Below are 17540 nucleotides of genomic sequence, written 5' to 3'. Positions count from 1 at the left end.
GCGTTTGGCTGCACATCACGCAAACCCATGCGATGGCCACCGCCGCTCCAAAGGCAAACGGACAAGAGAGGGAGCAGGGCTGCAGCTCGGGAAGCCAGCTCACAGCTGGCTGCGACCAGAAGGTCAGCCCCGCTCGCCCTGCAGCCCTCCTCTCGGTCAGTCCAGCCCCGATGAGAAACCGCACCTTGAAGCTGCGGTTAGCACGGTTCCTGCAGCACAGCCCGAATCCCTGCTGCTGTTAACAGCTGCGGTCTGGCCCCGCTCCCGCTCCCTCTCCTGCGCTAACGCCGACCGTCACACAGCCAGCTCCACCAGCAGCCGACGCTGGGGACCAGCCGGGCTGAAACGGGCTCCGGCTCACAGCAAAACCAACGCTGACGCTAACGTACACAAGGAAAAGGAGGGGAAACGTCTCTCCTGGCAGCCCTGCGGGATGCAGCCACTGTAGCATCAGCCAGCAAGTCAGTCCAGCCTGCTTCCCTATCCTGTCCAACCTGTTAAATTAATCATAAAGCATTTACAACAGAGATCAAGTCTCTTGACTCCCAGTATCTTGCCAGTGTGGTCAATCTATTCTCCTAAGCCAACTACGACAGCTGAATGAAGGTTTGCTCAGAAGGCTACCTTTTCTTATTACTCTTTTAGGAAAAGCAGCAAATCTCTTTCCGCAGCAGCTAGTTCTGCAATACCTACTTCACTGCCACCTGACACTACTGGGGCAGGGAGCTGACAGCAGCTGGGAGCTCTTACCTGAACTCAACAAAGAAAATTGCCTACAAGCAAAATATAGTACTTACAGAGGTAAGATTACATCCACCCCTCACTCTATAGCCATGTTTAAATTTCAGTGTTTCTTCTGAATATCTCAAATACATTGCACTTTCAAGGGGAAAAGAGAGCAAAGCAAACTGATAGGATTCTTGCTTTGCATTTCCATCTCCATTTCTGTATTTCAGCACCTGAATACAGAAAAATTTACTTTTGTAATGATGCTAGAGTGATTTACACTGTGTAAGTATATTTAAGACAGGTAAAGTATTTAGGTGCCCACCAGAAACTAAAAGTAGTGAGGAGAATGAAGAACAGAGCTGTCTGCTATACCTCCTAAAATAGATGGAGATAGCTTTTCTAAACAAAAAACATGTAGGGGTGTCTACAATTTTTGGGATGAGGTGTAGTTTCGTGCCTTTTATTCTGGAACTCTGCATTTATCTCACTCGTACTTCAACTGGTAGAGCATACATCAAGTATCCCTGAGAGACAAAGTACTACAGTATACAGATGTGCCTATTTTGGAAGTGGTTGGATCACTTTTCCCTACGAGGTCAGGGTTTTCAGGCCAAAAGAATAGCTCTACTGTTTGCTATCCAGCTGAGAACAGCTTGGATCCCCTATCTTGTTCAACGCTGTAAAATTAATCGTAAAGAATTAAATCACTCCCCCCACTATTTTCAATTAGCAGTGGGGGAAGAGGAGAGCAGGTAATGTACTCTCATATTATGACACTGAACTTTCTACAGTTATTTATAACCATCCAAAGCTTATCATCTGTTGGCAATACTTTCCTTTATTCATTTACTTCATCTCCCCTTCTTTCACTGAAAAGGAATTTCACATTAAAGAAACTGAAAAAATTTTATAAAGTTAAGATTTCCACTTCCAAAAGACTTTTTTTAATCACTAGAATAAATTTAATATAGAGATCTTGGCTGTTTTTTCTTCAGAAAAACTGGCAGACATCATAAGGTATGTGGGTTTAAAGCTATTCTGTCTGTTTGCTTTTATTTTCCTCCTCTACACTGGATATCAAAATTCAAATCCATTACCTTTACTTGTCCAAATACTGCTGTGAATACTTGCCTTTTCTTGTAGGAAAATGAAAGATTTTTCTGTTTTGGGGTCCTAAGCAGAAACAATTTAGAAGATATGCTTTTAAATATACTGTAATTAAAGTTAGGAACAATTTTGTTCTCCAAGGGGGTCACAAAGAAGTAGCCAAAATAAAAGCTTCAGATGGAAATCCCCAGCTAATCCAGTGTGCTATCCTGAATCCTCTGACAAAATTCCCCTTGATCACCCATCTTTTTTCCCATTCTGATATTTAGCCTCTTTAAATAAAGTTTTTGTCTCTGTGGTTACTGTAGAAACAGCTAAAAATGAGAACAGCAAGGGCCAGTATAGGAAAAAGCTAGACAACCCAGAGTTACACGTTAAGTGATGGGTGCGAGGGCACGCTGCCAACTTTCGGGATGCACGCACTCCTTTTACTCCTGAAGCTGGTGACACTGAAAAATTAATCTTCAAACTCACTCAGATGAGTCAGGCTCTGTACAATGCCCATCACAGAATATCACACAACTGACTTAAACCCTGCTTTGAAGATCAGTAAGTTTTGTTATCCTTCCTTCACCTTTGGGAAAGGGAGATAGAGGGAAGCTAAAAATACTTCCTAGGGCTGCCAAAGCAGCTTGCGGCAAAACAGGGAACGGATTTCTGCTCCCGCACGCGCAGCCAGCCGCGCTCACCGGCAGCAGAGCTGATGCTGCCTGCGACACCTTCCTCAGCCCACCACACCAGCCACAGACCGGCCCCATCCGAGGGCAGCATCCAGAGAAGCGGCTGACGAGCTTTCCGGAGCTAGAGAGCCAGGCTGTTTGCTCGGACAGGGTATCCAAGCCGCCGGCCGGAGCCGCTCAGGGAGAGCGGTTCCGCGTACACCCCAACGGAAAAAGGGGGACGGCGAAGAAGGGCACGGAGAAAGCCTGCACCGGCTCTTCGCCTCCTCCGGGCTGCCGCCGCGAGGGCCTGACCTGGGCGTCCGCGGGGCTGCAGGACACCCGCGGGAGCTGCTCCAGCGCCCGGCTGGGAAAAGGTCCTCGTGACTGCGCGGGATCCACCGCCGCGGGCTGCAGTACCTGCGCCCGTCCGCAGTTCTGCTCGTAGCCGAGGGAGCGGGCGGACGCGCGATGGGAGGGGAACGGCTGGAGATGCAACGACCGCCTGGGATTCTTCGGACACAAAGCGACGGCCCTCGAGGGCTTTGTGGCAGGGCAGCGTATGTCCAGAGGCAACATTGTAGATGTATTTCTGAAACGGACACTCTCCCTTTGGACTGGAGGCGATGTCCATAGCTTCATATCTAAAAAGGGTTGATGAACACGCCACAGGACAAAGCAAACTGGCAAAATAAAACCCTAGACTGCACAGTGTGGAAGTTCATAATCTAACCTGAAAGAAGAGAAAAAAAAAAAAACAAACCACTTTATTTTTTACCACAGAGTCAGAATCTAGGCTCTGCCAACTTTTATTGGCAAGGGAAAAGAAATTCGTTGGAACCTATCACTCTTCCTTGATTATCCATCTAGATCCATGGTCCTGACTTAAGAGGTGAGAAGTTCCCACAGGTTTTAAAGGCTTTTGGGAGAGGGTAGGGTTTAATCACATTTTTCTTGAAGAAAAATAAAAGGAAGTGATGGGAGGAAAAAAAAAAAGTATCTGTAACAGACACTTGCTTACCAAAATGAGGTTTTATCTACATCATGCATAACGCATCTCTTAGTCTTAAAAGGAGCAAGCAGTGCTAGGTATGTTTGAACGAAATGAATTATAAAATAATTTTGAATATTGCATGTAATATTGAGGGGGTTCTATTAACAGATACTTCTGTGAGTAGGCACCAAGGGCGTTTGTCTAGAATAGAGAAAAAGAAAACGCTGAAATAGATAAAGTGTCAGTATCATTAACTTGTAAACAAAAATGAAGATTTCAGAAACAAGTATGTGCACAGGTACTTCACTCTACAATAAAAACAAAGGAAATGCTTCTGGTGAAAAAAAATCTTAAGTCAAGAGACATCATATGCCAATGTATAGACATGAAAGCGTACTTAGCACAGGACTGAAGACAGTACAGACTGCAGTGCACAGGCATTGGGTTTGGCTGATGCTGCAGGTTCCAAAATGAAGTTGCTTATTCAATCTATTTATGATTTTAGAAAGAATTCTGATAAATAAAACTACAGCGGTAATATTTTTATCATTACCCTAGCAATTATTTTACTGCCTATTCTGAGCCAAAGATACATCATGTACATTTCTTTTGAATTTTTCTCCAAAATTTTCCTTTCCAGTATTTCTTGATAAGGCCTGGAAAAAGAAACAAAATAAAACAAAAAAAACGAAAGTCACCTTTTATACCCAAACATTTTGGGCTGCTTTTTCCTCAAAACACATGTATTCCTGCATTTCACACAGGGGTTCTAGACGCTGTGATCTGTACCGACTGTCAGTAGTCCTTAAAAAAGGAAACAATACACCAGCTGGGCACAGCCACAAAACTTCATGAGTTTCAGTCAACCTCCCGTTCTTAGTCTCTCTTCCCTGGAAAACAGCCCTGGACTAAAAGACCACCAGAAGATCCCACCCAGTAGTCTGTCTCCTTTGCACTGCTAGAGTTGCAATGAGGAGAAAAACAGGTACCAAGGAACACATCCACAGCCTTTGAAGCTAGTTTGAAGTGTTCACTTAACAGTGGGAAATATTAAACCAAACACTATAGAAAAAGTTGCCCTGTACTCCACTGATAACAATTTGGAAGATGTCTCTTTGTCAGTGTCTTTATTATTTCAAAAAAATCTCTCTTTGATGACTCAGCCTAGAGCCTCAGGAGATATTTTTCCCTTGCTAATTTACCTTGATCACTACACCCAGGTAGCTCCTCACCTGTCAACACACCCAGAAGCTGTTAATGGCTTCCCGACATTAGACAATAGCCTATATTTTCATGTGTTCTGTTATATTTTAATTGACTAAGTTTTTAGGAAGCTATCAGCCCATCATCACTAAGTCCCAACAGTGAAACAAACATTTATGAAAAAAATACAGTGGTTACAGACATGATATGGGACTTTCCATCTAGGGAGCAGGGTAACGCTAGTTGAAAAGGAGGAAAACAGGCAGAGGACATCTCACCGGCCTCTTTTTTTCCTCTCTGTAGATCTGTTAATATCAAATGACCCTCAGACAACCAAGCCGACGAAACTCATTTTTACTCCGCTGATCGAGACCGCTAGCCTGCTTCTCCGCACATCATAATTCTTCAGGGACAGAAGTAATTTCTCACATCATAAACAAGGGTCGCTAAAACCACCCTAAGAGTAAGAAAAGACATGCCGACATTTTCTGGCCTTGTTACGGCTTGGTTCCCCGCCTTTCTCGTCGCCTGTAGGTTTTGGAGGGGATGCCACAGGCCTTGCTCTCGCTCCCTCCTGCCGTCAGCCGGAGAGTTCGGCTCCGCCGGCGACTCCAGGCAGGGACGGGGCAGCACTACCGCCCCGGGACCCGCTGGAGACCGAGCCTCCGCCATCCCGGCGGCACCGGCCACGCACGCGGGATCCCCGCCGGTCACCCTCGGGCTCAGGGGAAGCGGACGCGACCGCCGAGCGTCCGACTTGGGACGCGCAGATCCGCGCCCCTCCGCCTCTCCCGCGGGATGAAGGGCCGCGGGTGCCGCTGCCGGTCCCCCAGGAGCGCGTCCCCGCTGCCGGCCAGCCCCGGCCTCGGCCACGCTCCCGCTTCGGAAGGCGGGCGATGGCGGCCAGCGAAAGGCAAACGGTGCCGGTTCGCCTGCGAGGCTTCACGTGCAGGAGGGGACAGCCCGGGAAGAAAAAGCCAGCACGCCTTTTTCGCACGCCGCAGTAAAGCGGGTGTAAGGAGAAGGCTGAACTGCCACCTCTGCCCCAGGGAAGGCACGGGGGGACGTCTCAGGGTGGCTGCTGGTCTTACCCAGCCAATACGCTCGGAGATTATTTCGCTACCCAGCTGGTATCTCGGTACTTCACCAGAACGTGCACAGTGCCTTGACTCTTTTTACAGACCCATCCCTTTCCCACCCCCCCAAACAGAGGCATACAAATAACCAGTCTAAAGAAGCAGATGCCTGCGCAAACTCAGGCTTTTCCATGACAGACCCAGCTTTACACCTAGTGGGTCGCTAAACTCCTGCAGCTAGTCAGACCTTGAAGCATCAGTACCAAAATTCAGTCAAATGGCTAATTCCTACAAATTATCTCATTTGATGTTGGGCTATCAGATTAATAATTGGTACCGAGGGAAACACACAGATTGCTGCCCACCACCAGCGACAACTATGAGATTGGTTAATTATGAAGGTACATCATAATTCTGCCTTTAGCATGGTTTTAGCATTCAGATTTTAAAAATGCTTTCTTGGCAGCTTCCATCTAATACTATAAATCTAAGCCCAGGGATTCTGCACTTCACGCTTTCTAACGCAGCAAACAACAGTGACAAGAAACAGATCACTTTACATGCAATATTATAAATTCAATTTTAACCTGTGGTGGTGTACCCAAGCTTTACGTTTTACCTGATATCCCAGAAATTCATTAGTTGTCTTCAGGTACAGACGAACTCATACAAGAGGCTCACGTTTTCAGTACGTCACAACATTCAATTCTCTTCAGCAATCCTTAGAATCATTTAGGTTGGAAAAGACCTTTAAGATCATCGAGTCCAAGCATAGACCTAACACTGCCAAGTCCACCACTAAACCACATCCCTAAGTGCCACATCTACACGCCTTTCAAATACCTCCAAGAATGGTGACTCAACCACTTCCCTGGGCAGCCTGTTCCAACGCTTGATCCAAGAATATGTGCAGCTTCGCAGAGAACTCATTCTCCATCTTCATGACTGATTTGATATGATTTATATATCTTTGGATTTAGAACTGTGAAATAATTTTCTAGACAGCTGAACCACATTTATCAGAAGTGTAGGGGCATTATCAAAAACAATACAAGACATGACATAATCACATATGCACCTTCCCATATCAATCAATTTCATACATTTCTCTTGCACAATATAGATACACACTGCGCCATGTGCAAACGCGTTCCGTGTAATTTCCCATTACCATTGCGATGATGGCATGTGTCTGAGCGAGCACGTGGAGGGAAAGGCAGAACTTTTCACGTTTTGGTCATGAAATGTTCAGACTTTAATCTATGATAATGAATGGGGATTTACAAAAACAAAGAATTGCTTATGAGCCCTGTGGTACAGCGTAACAGTCCAGCTAAAATAAACCTGAGCTCAACAGAAGATAGATACTCAGTACATGGCCTGTTTTGGCACTGCATTAAGTTCTGCATGCTGTTCTCTTTTATAAGCTAAAATTATTCTATTTAATTTTAACCAACACGAGACTATTTATTAAAATAAATGATACCGATATATTGACGTTAAACAAATATAAAATGTCTTCTGCTGAAATGCAGTCCAGCCTTACGTGTCTGTCAATACACAGATGTGCCTCGTATCGTGTGAGTGACTAAAACCGTGCACAGAATTGGTAATTTGCAAACTCTGGACCAAAATCATAACATGCTGCCTTTCGTTTCAAGCTGCACAGGGACCGTGTAGATGCCAGCTCAGGCCTTAACATAGGTTCAGTTAGTCCCGATAGGATCCTACATGTGTTTTGTGCAGTTGTACTTTCTGCGGGCCTGGCAGCATCCAGGAATAGTGTATCTACAGGATGGCACAGCCCTTCTGCCCTTGCTCTCACACTGCCAAGCCCATTCCAGCACCAGCAGCGCCTGTGGTATCGGTGAGAAAGTGTTTCTGAATGCAAGGAAGGTGTTTAGAACCAACACCTTTCAGTAGGGGTGTATGTGACCTTTGCAAAGACCGTGGTGACACAACGGGTATAAGGCAATCGCTTGCTAGGCTTGGTCCTTCGAGGATTTTATTTGAAGACACTAGGAAGAAAACATGATTCTTACAGTGACGGCACACAGAAGCATCCTCACAAAACAATCTTCCTCATTTTTGACCTATGCAATTTTCTGGCTTTGCCCTGTCACCATCATCTCCTTTGGTCTCCTTGACCCTCTAGGAAAAATCCTTCCACATCCTTAGCACCTTCAACTACTCTAAAAATTAATTAAATGGAAGCTGAAATCATTAGCAACTTTGAGGAAATGACTCTGCACCTGAGAGGACAGAGGGCATAGAGCTTGCATCGCTGCGAGGATGGCAGTTGCCTGCCTGCACGTCTCAGGGGCTACCATTCAAAGCTCTTCTACGCTCACGATACATCCAGTCCGTCAAGATCACAAGCTCTGTCCCAACCGAGCACACCGTGCCTGGAAAATGCATCAAAAATCAGCACCCACTGCTTGTCTGACCAGTGTGAATCAGAGCACATTTTCAAAGGCATGTCCCCAGCGAGAGGGATTTGTTTTTCTGCATGATTTGAACTATTATTTTAGCATTCTCAAGGGCATGAGCCAAGACATTATTTAACCCAAAGACTTTAGGCACTGGTACAACACTTGCTATATCGCCGAGGTCCATAACGGGAAGTGAGTTTTAAAATAGTAATAGAAAGTCACAGAGACAGCGGGATTACATTGCATAAGAATTAACATCACCAGAACCCACGTCTGAGCCTTCCCCCAGCTGGGATTTACCAGTAAAGATCAGAGGCACAACCCCTTCCAGGCTGGGACTGCCAGCTGGGGGGCCCTCGCAACTGGTGGCAGGGGCCAGAGCCAGCTCCCACCGTTGTCCGGCCGCTAAGCAAAACGGTAAGTGCAGGGCTCTAGCACTTAGTCCCTTCCCTCTTTCCTGACTTTTTCTTTTTGGAATACCAGTTTTTGACAATCTCTTCTAATCCCTGGCTTCTGGGATGCTTCTTGCCCTGGTTTCTACTCAGGCCCCTTGGGATCAGTCACACAGCCTTGACTCCTCAGGATCACCATACCATTTGAAAAAATACAAGGATAAAAACCATAGACTTCCTAGGATATTTTTAAGCTTTTTACTTTCTTCTCACTTTCATTTGTACCTCTTGCTATTCCCCATTTTTCTCTAAATATTTCCATGTTGATTCCAAAAATGCAGCTGTTCTTAACAAAGATACAGCCCCAGTCAATTGACCTCAGCTAAAAAAAAATTAAAAAAAAATGATAAGTTTCAGTAAAAACCCTCAAATTTGCTCAAGCAAAGCTGTAATATTAAAAGCATTTATGTAGTTTCAGTCTTCCTTGCCTGTTCTTACAAACTGTTAAAAACACACGTGCATTTACAGCTAAAAACTCTTCTGAGTTTTGGCCCTGAATACTGCTTGCACTTGCATCTTGGCTTTATGGCAGCCTGAATTTATCCTTTTTTATTCTACTAGCAGATAACTGACTTACCATTGCCATAAAAGGGACAGAGCTTCAAGCACAATACAAAAATTCCTGGAATGTTTGAGTCTACCCTCACTTAGCTGATTTTTCCCTTAATATGTACCCTATGAATACAAACCATTAATGTACTAATTTTTCTTCAAACTTTTGTTCTAATTTTTTACAGCTCCGTAAGTCCATACCAGTGTAATTTTTCAGCCTTATTTGGGTTTCATTACAATCTTAGGATTTGTTTCAATGCTTTTAGATTATCAAATATTTCAACAGAAGTCTTCAGTAGACTAGAAAACGAGTTTTCTTCCACTAGATAAACAACTGGACTAATAAGACCAAAAGACTTACAATATCCAGTCAGCACATAGCTATCCAGTGAAAATGGGCTAATTTTTTTCACCCCCTAGCTACAACTGAAACATTTGTCATGACAAAAAAAAATATAAGAAAAAGCCTTTCTCATTCTGTTATCTGTATACTAAACTAAGGACCCCATAAATGACCTATTAAAATAGAACCAGCTAATAAACCAATACATTTTCCCCTAAGCTAGTGATTATTTGAATGAAAGATTACATACTTCACTGTGAATTTCCAAAAAGAATATCTATAGAAATAATCCTCACGTAAGAATGGCATCAACGATATTGATGAATTAGAACACTTTCATCCACTAAACCATTTAGAAACGCTCTACCAGGTTCGTGCCCCAGTGTTAAGACAACATCCTCACGTAGAGAAGACATATGAGAGGGCTAGAAGGAAGGTGGAGCGTCTTGGTGAGACCACAGACCTCCCATGTAGCCAGAGCCATTATAAATCCCACAGCAGCTGAGACAAACATGGGCAGAGAAAAGGCTGGACACTGGTTTTTTAAAGGTGGTAGAGGAGGTGCAATGTTAGCTGCCTCAAGTAATTTTCTAGCAAATGCTAAGGAATACCACCAGACTTCTGGCAGCTTTTAAAAAAGTTTAACACCTAGAACTGATCTGTGGCTTTCACCGTATCTCAATTCAGAGATGAAGCACAGAGTCTGCAAACTCGAGCTCTTAAGCGTATCTCCTCTGCTCCCACTTTTAACAGCTGGACAGGGTTCTCCACTGGGGTGACAAACTTTACCTAAAAACTTATTTCTGCTTCCCAGCTGTAGCATTTGAAATGTTCTTTAAGGTATACATTGTCACCTACAGACAGGATAATGGATAGTTTGTACCATGCTTCATCTATAAAAGGCTATATCTCTTCCAAATGCAAAAGACCTAGCTCACTAGCTTTTTAACTAAAATATTCTAGTTCTTCCTACTAATCCCTGTGTATTATTCTTGTATTTGTTTTATAACCTTGATAATTTCTTCCGCCAGGTCCCTCTCAGTCATCTTGAAAACCTTCATCTCAAAACACTGTTTCTGTCACTACTACCAGCAGATGAAAGCCACAAAAAGATGAAAGAAAATGAATTATTACTTTGCAATTTGTTTACTCTGCACACTTGACAGCACTTTGTGTTTTGTCCTTTACATTGTTCTGTTGAAGATGCACACCCTTCCTCAGACCCTGCAAGAGGCTGTTTGCCAGCAGCTGTAAAGGTGAAGGCAGCAGGAGCGCACACAGAGAGAAAAGGCAGAGGAAAGGAGGGGGACAGAGGATGTTTACTAGTTCTTCTCTTGGATCCACCCCAAAACAACCCCAATAAAAGCCAACCTACATAAAACTCCATAAAAGCAGCTCAATAACTTTGCTAAAAACACAGTTACACTTTCTATTAATTAGGTTGGCACAATGTTGGAAAATCTTACAGCATTTATTTCAGAACACGTGTGAGGACAGCATCCTTTTGAGACTCTACATGAAGGTAACATAAGAAAAAAAAACAGGAAAAAAAAAACCAAAACCCATCTTTTCCCAATTTTTCTCTGACTTCCTTCATTTCATCTTTGGCCATGTCTTTTTTAATATGTTACTGTAAGGCAGTCCAAGCCAAAAAAAAAAGGAGGGTTTTTTTGCGGGCTGTGAGGCAAGGCTGACTCATCTCCACCCGAGCAGATGCCCAGGCTGCTGGCTCCCACGGCAGCACCTTGCACCAGACCTGCACCGACATCACCAAAACACCCCAGCACGGGTATCAAAGCAGGACTACAATTCTCACTGGAACCCAAAAGGACAAGTTTTCAGTCGCTTGATGACTTGACAAATCAGAGGTGAAAAGGGTTGTTTCCTACCACCACCACACATTCACCTAAGCTAAGAAGAGCTAATACAACCTTAAGGCTCACAATGTTTTTTGCCCATGTTGGAAATGCGATAGAAGCAGGCACAATTTAAGAGGTTTCCTAAGAAATACATATTTGAGATATTAGATCAAAGTGGTAATAAGTGAATCCAGATTATTATTATAATCCTTATTATCCTTGTAATAAGTACAAGGGACTGGACGCTAAAGTGCTTTTAAATATATACTATTACACTTTTTTTTTTCCCCTCATTTTAGAAAGTTTACCCAAGCTCCTCCTTTTGTAAAACAGTATGTCAGAGATAAAGGAAGATTAAACAGTCAGTTTTATGGTCTTTGAAACATTTACTCAGACCTGCTTACTTAGATACATATATCTTTCTCAATACTAAATAGAAACTTAAAGCTAAAATGGACACAATTTTTTCTGATTAAATCTTTGATCATCCCTTATCTGTTTATACGTGCCAGAGAACAACAACAGACACTGGTTTTTTGCACTACTTACATTCTTTATGAAGAACACATTCGCCTTTTTCTTTACTGCAAGTCACTTCAGATTAGAATTGCATCATCATAGTAATTGACATATTGACAATGTTTTAACTTGTTCTGTATTTTACTTCCACATTGTCCAAGATGCTGCTATATAAAGACTCTTGGAAGGCTAATGCCACATACTTTTCTGATGTATTAAATCACCAAGAATAATTCCAGCCAGTCACAACCCAGAGGAGTAAAAAATTTATCTTCCCACAAACACTGTTAAATTGCAGCAGTACTTCACAACGCCAGCTACTCACTAAAGGCGCAGGTTGCTCTTCCAGTCAGGCCATAGCCCATGTCCAAATTCTTCCCTTTGCCCAAATTTTGCAAGGTGTTAAGGGCCTTTGTGATGGGAAGGTCAACGGAAACTCTGGGAACGGAGCACTATGTAACTTTTAAACACTGATGAAGTAAGTCAATTTATTCTCATGTTGAGGTTGTTGAATCTTCCTTTGTTTAGTCTAGTTCTATAAAAAGAACAATATTCATAAGCCTATCCCTGGAGATGGTTTCGGACATTTTTAAACAATTGTCTTAGCTGCCTGCAGCAGCTATCCTACATTTCTCTACGTGATCAAGGCAACCGACAGTATATACATCCAGCATAACCTCAGGCATTATATAACCTAGTTATATCCCAGGATTATATACGCCCAGCGGACAAGTTGCAATGAAACACTGCAGTAGTCCTTCCTGCAGGCACTTGATACACACAAACGCTCAGAAGCGAAAACGGTGCTACTTGGGATGACGGTCCAGGAACGCATTTGTGCGTGCTGACGCTCAACAGCCAGCCCCAGGAACGAAGCTCACGGGGATGAGTCAGGACTGACGGCTCGGGGACCGCGCTCTCCAACACAGCTGGCAGCGAACGGGTTTCGTGTTCCCCAAACAGCCTGCCCTTCTCTCCTGGCTCTGGCACCCTCTGCCGTGATGCTGCAGAAGAGGTGGCTGGAGGGAGAGGGGAAGCGGGCAGGAAGGACAGCAGGGACAAAGACGTTCTCCTGGGAGCAAGGGGTCACCAGGCGCACCCCCTCGCTCCTACAAGCGCCCGCGCGTTTTGTTCTGCATATATGTATATTGACCAAACGACTCTCCACTGCTGGGGGCGAACGGACGCACCCACGACTGCCGATTCCCCGGCAAGCGCTCCTAGCCTTGGGCTGGGAGGCCACCTTCCCACCCACACCCCCGTGGCCCTCTGAGGTGCACCCTCGGCGCTCCCTCCGGGTCCCATACCCCTTCCCGCCAGGCCACCTCGCTCCAACAGGACGAAAAGGGAGTGCCGTACTTTTCTTCGGACCCTCCCGCGCCCCACCATCGCCCGGCAGGGGGAACTGAACCCCGTTTCCCATCTCCCTGTGAAGCCTTCTAGCCCGAGAGGTGCTTAACTTACTGGAGGACATTTGGGTCTCTCCTCCTGGACACATTTTCTGAACTGAAGTGACCATATCTCCATCCCGAACTAAAACCCGCCAGGGTTTGTTAGACATGCTTTTGGTGTTGACAAGTCCTCGAGGACATGCAGGGACAAGGATGTCAAATGGCCTTAGGGGACAGGTCTCTCAACGTCGAAGACAGCAGCAGCCCTAGACGCGAATGGCTGCAGAAGGCAGGTGCCCAACCCAGCCTTATTTCACTAGTAAAAGCACACCCAAGTGAAGTGCTGTCAGTCATACAACTTCTCGTCAGCCACACGCCAAAAGCCAATGTCATTTCTTTTATCTGCTCTCGGTTTATCTGCCTTGTACTTCTTCACCTCAATAAACCATGTTTTTAACAAAAAAAGGAACAGAAAAACCGTTCGGACTAGTTTTTTTCGCTTTTAGCCTAGAACTGCGCATGTCAGACTGCAGCCCCAAATGCAATTTAGAAATAGGAGGAGTGATGCGAGGAAGGCACGAGGCTGACAGAGCAGAGCCGCCTCCGTCCGGCCACGGACAGGGCACCGCTTCCCAGACGGGGACAGGGACCTCCTGGCCTCCCACCAGTGCATCCCCAGCTGCCTCCACACGCTCGGCTCAAACAGCACTGGGGGAATCAGTGCTGCCCGTGTGGAAAAAATTATGCATGCTTTTATCACTGCTTTGGCCCACCTTCTCCTAGTAGCCGGGTAGAGCTTGCTCGCAGCTCTGGCCCGGCTCCCGTTTCGCCAACACTAAAAGTGGAAAGGGAGACGGGTTGGGAACTCGGAGAGACTGCTAAGCCCACCGCCGAGCAGCAGCGGGTAAGGCATCTCCTCCGTTCCCGCAGCGCGACACGGCAGCCAGCCCACTCGTGTTGAAGGCCACTCGCCCCAGGGCTCAAGCGCAGCCAGAAGATCTTGCTCCATTGCAGAAAGCGCAAGGACCAGCGACGCAGCGGCATCGACAAGGTACCGAAACGTGAAACCGGGATTTCCATGGCATTGTCATCTCTCAACCAAGCAGTACTAATGTTAGGAAACGGGCTTTCTTCAAAGGAAATGGCAGCCTGAAGAGTGTCAGAAATGAGAGCCCCTGCAGAGATCCGTCAAAACAAGCTTCTCCTGTAACCGTCTCGTGGGAGCACTCTCTCAGCCTGACCTGGAAACATCTTAATCTACTGCCCTCTCTCCCGCTCTGCTCTCCTTATAATGTGAAAATGAATCTCCTGAGAAGAACGCAGAACAGTATAAAAGCCCAGATTAGCTATAATTAATATTTTAATTATAATTGGTCGGCATAAAAAACACTGAGCTTCCAGTGCCACATCTGGATGCATTTTGTAGTGCCACATTACAACCTGTGGGAGCTGCGACGGAGCAGCTCCCTCTTCTGTGCTGAGGCACGTGATCCTGACGGTAGCTGGCTCAAGGCTGGCTCTGCTACATCAAATGCCTCTGTGAGAGCAGTCCTTCCAAATCTCCTTGTATGTATTTAATCACAGAGACGTCAGTGATAAAAACAGTTTTTCACTCTGCCAGCCCTGTTGCACTGCAGAATCACCACCACCAACATAGCAGGAGCTGCTTCTGGTACGTTTGCACTCACAGGCACAGTCCCAAGCTTTAGTTAGTTACTCCTGCACAACCATGATGCACAAATGAAGAAACATTTTTACAGTGAGGGTGACCGAGCACTGGCACAGGTTGGCCAGAGAGGCTGTGGAGTCTCCATCCTCGGAGATCCTCAAAACTCGGCTGGACACAGCCCTGAGCAGCCTGCTGTAACTGGCCCTGCTCTGAGCAGGGGGTTGGACCAGACGATCTCCAAGGTTCCTTCCAGCCTGAGCAATTCTGCGATGAAGGCCAGAGGGCAATTAAAAGCATGGCAAGACTGTGGCTTTTTTTTTTTTTTTTTTTTTTTAAATCTAGCTAATACCAGCTATTTGGGGGCAGAAAAGAACCAGCATCATCTTTTTTGCAGGAGAAAAGCAGTTGCTCCATTCAGGTTATCGCAAACATTACTGCATACAACGTTACCTACCACGCAGCCCTCTGCTAACCCAACTACTCTTTAAATGTAAACAGTGGGAACGCGTTCGTCTGAGGACAACGTGAGCGCTGGGCCAGCTCTGCCAGCAATCCAAAAGCAGAAGCAAGAGGTCCTGCCCAGGGGTACAGGCCACCCAGCCACAATCCCTCAGAGGCATCAGCCTGGCTCAAGGACCTCCAAAGAGAAGCCCCTCGACCACCACCCACGCCTGGTATGCTGCCGGCCAACAGCAGTCTCCATCGCCTTTCGGGTAGCTGCTAGTGACAGGCAACAGCGTGGAGCTGGGGACAATGCCAACAGAACTGAATTGATTGAAAGGCCACCCATGTATGGCTGAAAGTTTATCTAAGGCGACAAAACTGCAAGGAGCTCAACTTCCACAGCATACTTGTGTTTCCTGGTGGTTGCTGATGAGGAACTGTAAATCTGCAGTCAGCACAGCACAGAAAGAACAGTTAACTATGGGGATAACTTCATAATGTAATTAACAGCTCCAGCTTACATTTTAAGGAATCTTGATTTTAATAAAACAATTCATGCAGCACACAGAGGACACTTCTAAAACAGAGCCTCTCCAGAGCTGCTACAGAAGGCCTGAAATTGTACAACTGATATTAAAGTTTGTATCTTCTTCAAATAAGCACCTTTTCCCTACGTAGTTTTCCATCTTTGATTGACAGTCATGGTTTACCCAATGACTTCACTTTACGGCACAAAATGGGAACATATCTCACAGACAGATATTTATACCTCTAGGAATACCAAATTCAGAACTCAAAAGTGAATCATTTACTTCAAAAGATTTTAATGAATTAAAATAAATTATATCCTGAAAGGAATACAGTTTAATGAGCTTAATGCCAAGTGATGGGTGAATCGCCTAAGAGGTGCATCACAGAGTGATTTACTGCAATCACAGTAAGCCTGATACTATCAGCCTCGGAGCAACAGGTAAGACGTCAGGAGTTCAGCGCATTTCTTGCTTTGGCTGACTCAAGGCATACATACCATCCCCATGGTCACACAGAGATAATCGCAATTCATTATAGAACTTAATTTCACCTGAAACTGCAGAAAAAGTTTAAAATAACCCTTTCCCATACCTCCTTTACTGATTAAAATGCTAATACAAGCTCTTACATTTATAGTAAGAAGCACGACAAAAATCCATCTGCCCATGCCTACTGATGAGTTTCCTGCACCCCTGAATTTCACCACTACAGTATCAACCTAACCAAACGCAAGAAAGAAAGGAGGCACAAAAAGATGACCTATTTCAAATTATTATGTCAACTGCCCTCTGCTCAGAGGTACAGAAGGAACAGCACAAAAACTTCAGGAGTGCCAGGAAAGAGAGTCCTTTAACTTAAGGACAGCAGATAGCTAATATCTCAGTGATAAAATTAGCTCCCTGAGCAAAACTTTCAGACTACTTGCATACTTTCGATTTTAAATGTCTGTGGCTGAATCTGGCTCCATCGGGAAAGGTGCCAAAAACTCAACTTCAACCATTAACATCAGGAGCCTTCCTGGTCTCCGGCCTCCTGCCCGTCGCGGGGGTCAAAGGCAGCGAGCACGGCACTTGCAGTCCAAGCAACCAACCGCTTTCCCCCCCCCCTTTCCTTTCCACCCCCCACCCCAAAAGCTCACCTTTTTGGTTTTGGTGGAGTGGTTTTTTGTTGGTTTTTTTTTTTTCTTTTCTTACCGCGGAGACACAACTTGCTGCTTTCACGCCGCGGGTGGGTGCGCGCTCTATATCCCCTCCCCAGCCAGCCGCCCTCCTCGCCGAGCCGCGGGGGAGCCGGAGGGCGGCGTTCCCCCCCCCCCCCAGCCCGGACCCCCGCCGCCAGCCCGGGGGGAGGCCGGGCCGCCCTGCTCCGCTCCGCTCCGCGCCCGCGGAGGGCCGACGAGCGGGCGCAGCCCCGCGGCAGCCGGGCATCCCCGCCGAGCCCACCTGGCTGCTCCACCCCTCCGAGAGCGGAGGCCGCTGGCCGCTCCGGCGGGGCCCGGCGGCGGGGATGGGGGCTCGCTCCGCCGCCCCCCACCCACCCCGTCTTTCGCGGCCCCCCCCGTCCCGCGCCTCCCCGTGAGA

The 17540-nt window shown here is 46.0% G+C and overlaps 1 protein-coding gene across 2 annotated transcripts in view; it reads right to left on the bottom strand.

The window, feature by feature from the left end:
• The window catches only part of COL4A1 (collagen type IV alpha 1 chain), a 127773-nt gene that overhangs the window by 109354 nt on the left and 879 nt on the right, over nucleotides 1-17540 (bottom strand). The gene's annotated exons all lie outside the window — the stretch shown is intronic.

Source organism: Harpia harpyja, chromosome 22 (assembly GCF_026419915.1).
Source record: "Harpia harpyja isolate bHarHar1 chromosome 22, bHarHar1 primary haplotype, whole genome shotgun sequence".
Classification (NCBI taxonomy): domain Eukaryota; kingdom Metazoa; phylum Chordata; class Aves; order Accipitriformes; family Accipitridae; genus Harpia; species Harpia harpyja.
Note: the sequence above shows the minus strand (reverse complement) of the source record. Positions and strands in the feature narration are given on the sequence as shown.